The sequence below is a fragment of the Equus quagga genome, chromosome 14, assembly GCF_021613505.1.
Source record: "Equus quagga isolate Etosha38 chromosome 14, UCLA_HA_Equagga_1.0, whole genome shotgun sequence".
Classification (NCBI taxonomy): Eukaryota; Metazoa; Chordata; class Mammalia; order Perissodactyla; family Equidae; genus Equus; species Equus quagga.
The window spans coordinates 11992352-11996384 of record NC_060280.1 but is presented as its reverse complement, the minus strand read 5'-3'; positions in this window follow the sequence as shown (position 1 = coordinate 11996384).

Sequence of the window (4033 nt, the reverse complement as noted above, 5' to 3'; positions counted from 1 at the left end):
AGGTCCCTGATGTTAACACATATGCATCAAGTCACTGTGAACCCAACAGTTACAAATGCAGGACGACACGGGTGTGCTTCCATCAGGAATGGGGCTTCCCAAATCATGAACAGATGATGTTAAAATTTCCACCAAAACAAAGTTCCGATTTACACAAAAATTGCATTTCTGGAAATTTTTAAGGTATATTAAAACTGGACAAAAATACTCCGTGTTAATATATAAAATACAATTGGGTCTTAGGCTCAAATAATTATAAATATTCTTTTCATCTTATGTGCAGGGGCGGACCCAGGTTTTGTGGGGCCCGAATTATGCAATTTGGAAAGTCTTCTTTAGGAAAAACAGTACAAAATTACAAATATTAAATTAGTTATAATAGGAGATATTTATTTAGAATGGGAAAAAAGACATCACAACAAATTACCAATTTTAAATTGCCAACAAATACCTAAAACATCATGAAATCCAGAAAAATATTCAAATATTTTTGTTAATAAATAGCCTGACACACTTCTACAATCCTTTTTCTTTTTTTTTTTAAAGACTTTATCTTTAGAACAGTTTTAGGTTCTCAGCAATGTTGAGCAGAAGGTACAGAGGTTTCCCCTAGAGCCCTTGCCCCAACTCATCGATAGCCTCTGCCATTATCAACATTCCACACCAGAGTGGTCCATTTGATGCAATTGATGAACCTTCAATGACACATCATTATCACCCAGAATCCATAGTTTACAATAGGGTTCACTCTTGCTGTTGTATATTCTATGAGTTTGGACAAATTTATGACATGTATCCACTGTTATAGTACCATACAGAGTAGTTTCATTGCCTTAAAAATCTTCTGTGCTCCCCCTACTTACAATCCTTTTTTAATATATTTTGTTGCGTTCTCTCTGATCATCTCTTTCTATGACAATGACCTTGTAAGATCATTTTCTATAATGAAAAATAGAAAGATAATTCTGTCTTTACTCTAGCCTAGTTGTTTTAATTTTTAAAAATTATTATTGGTAGTTTAGGAAAGTTTCTTTCAGCTTCTCTACTTGTTAGTGGTAATATTCTGTAAAGTTTTGACTGCTGTCCAATTTGGAAAACCTCTCTCTGGGGGAGAACTTTTGTTTTGACTCAGATTTGATGAGAATAAAGTCTTGCACTTAGGATCTTACAGTTCTCCATAGACTCATCCTGACCTTGTACATTCCAAAGTTTTCTTCCCAACTACCCGCATTCTCTGTGCTGGGCTCTACAGGACATTTTCATTTTGCCCTATGACCTCTGCTCCTGCACCTGGGAGCCACCTCAGTGGGTGGTGGAAGCATACCTAGAGGCCATTCCTACAGGATAGCCATCAATGACTTAGTTATACTTGGAAATGACCACAAACCACATGAATATGTCCCACTAAATACAAATCGATTGTATTCCCAACTCAGATTTTCCTTAGTTCAACAAAATGCCTGTAACCACCCAGTGCCACTTAACACAAAAGGAAATGTGATGGTGGGCTGTTGGAGTGGACAGAGTCAGAGGCATTAACTACTTGCAGTTAACATAGTTTACTTTTGAAGATTTTACTACACTATTGGACCATATAAACACTTTTCTAGGGCCTCTCCCAGGGATGTGGAATAGTCCCATATAAGTGAGGAGCCCTTGAAGCTTAAGCTTCATCAGCTTCACAGTGAATCTGATTCTGCCTACCTGCATGTCTGATAGGACATAACAAAAGTCATGCAGGGTGTAGGATGGTCCTCTGTTTGCAGCACTGTCTCATAAATTGTAAGATGCATGTATCTCGGGCCCATCCACTAAATGGCCCCCAATTATTGTGCCAACCAAAAGTGTCCCCAAAGATATCTAAAAGCTGGGGTGGGGATGGGGGTGGGTTCAGTGCTGTTCCTGTTGAGAACTAGGGTCTAGATATCTCTCTGTCCCAGGGACTGACAAGTTGGGGGAAGAATTATCTTAATGCCGTTCTCTAAGGAGGTGTCTACATACCTCTTTCTGCAGTTCCCTTGACACAATGATATAATCTCCTCCAAATTCTTGCTTGCTTTTTCCTCAGTCCTTTATTGCCACCGCTCTCGCTCCCCAGTATAGGCTTGTGAGGATCAGCTGGGGTGGTACATGGAATACATTCCGTGAAGGAATGACTAAGTGAACTAATGTATACAACAGTGTTTTATAAGCTCTAAACTACAATATAAATGCTAGTTATAGAAAATCGTTAAGACAGTTGGTTCTAGTGTCAAACTAGCAATGTGGCTTGGGTACATTATTTGAACTGTTTGTGCCTCAAGTTTCCTCAGCTATAAAACAAAGATAATTAAAGTGTGAGGGTCCAATGAGATAACACAAGAAAACACTTAGAGTCATGCCTGGCCCACAGTTAACTCGCTGAATGTTAGCTGTCATTATCATTATCATCCTATTATTAACTAGTGTTGGAGGAGCTTAAAAACCAACCAGCAGGAGGACTGACATAGAAGCCGCTAACTCTGAGAAGGATGGATATGGATTCCCAAGAAAGCATGAACAAAGTGCTACTGAGGGGGCCGGCCCCCTGGTCGAGTGGTTAGGTTCCCACGCTCCGCTTCGACAGCCCAGGGTTTCACCGGTTCAGATCCTGGACACGCACGTGGCCCCACTCATCAAGCCATGCTGAGGCGGCATCCCACATAGCAGAGCCAGAGGCACTCACACCTGGAATATACAACTGTGTCCTGGGGGACTTTAGGGAGAAGAAAAAAAAAAGAAGATTGGCAACAGATGTTAGCTCAGGGGCCAATCTTTAAAAAGAAAAGTGCTACTGAGGCATTTAATATTAAACGTTTGGGGCTGACAGTTATGGTGCACTGAGGACCTGAGTTCTATATGACCTTAACCACCTAGCGGGGAAAGAGAGAAGTGAAATGACTTTGAAAGATATCTCCCAGCACCATGGACAGGGACTGGTTAACAAATGAATCTGGGAGGAGAGGATGGGAGAGGAGAAAGACTCCTGGTGACTAGGTCTCCATGACAGGGAAAGAGACCACTGAGGGACCCAGGTTCCTGGGAGGCAGAGGAGGAGAAGGGACACAGCCGACTGGGCAGAGAGGAAGTCTAGACACAGAGGGATCTAGAAACAGTCCATTGTAACCAGAGACACTGGGGCCAGCAAGAACCCAGGGGAGAGGGTCTGATTTGGGAAAGCAACTGTGTGGTATGTGAGATTGACCACACTTCTACAAGATTTCAGGATCTTCTGGGGTTATGTAAGAGACATAACTTCAGTCTACACTTTGACCCAAGAAGATGGCCACTGCTGGGGTGAGTCAGAGTACCTTTTTGTACTTTCCTTTGATTTTTTTGACATCAAATTTTCATACCCTCATGGAAAGGGTGGGGAGTATTTTCTCTTCTACTCTCTGGAATTGTTTGTACAAAATTGGAATTGTTTGCTTTTTTAAAGGGTTAAATTTATCTATAGAAATATTCAGGCCTGCTGTTTCCTTTGAGGGAAGATTTGATCTTTTACCATAATTATAACATAATCCAAGTTTTCCTTTCTTCTTGAGTCAGTTTTTGTAAGTTGTGTTTTTCCAAGAATTTGTTGATTTTTGACCAGTTTTAAGCTTTATCGATGATGTTCTTCAGAGTATTCTCTTATTATCTTTCCATGTTATGAAACAGTTATGGTCTGATAATTGGTCCATGTAATGGACCATATATGGTCTTTACAGTAAGGTTGGTGTTATGGACTGACAGTTTTACCCAAGTTTACCCCTATTGTTTATTAGTGCCTTATCTCCTATTTAAAAATAAAAGTGATGGTGTTTATTGGTCATTGTACCTATATTAGGTAGGCTTATGTTCTCAGAAAGACTGTCATACACTGTTTCCAGATGCCAACAACAAATTGGATTTCACAAGCATTTATTAAACACTTTTATGTGTTCTTCATCAAGCATCAACTACTAGGGGTATAGAATTCAGTAACACTAGCTCAGCAACTGTCCCTGCCCTCAGTGGGCTCACAGCCCGTCTC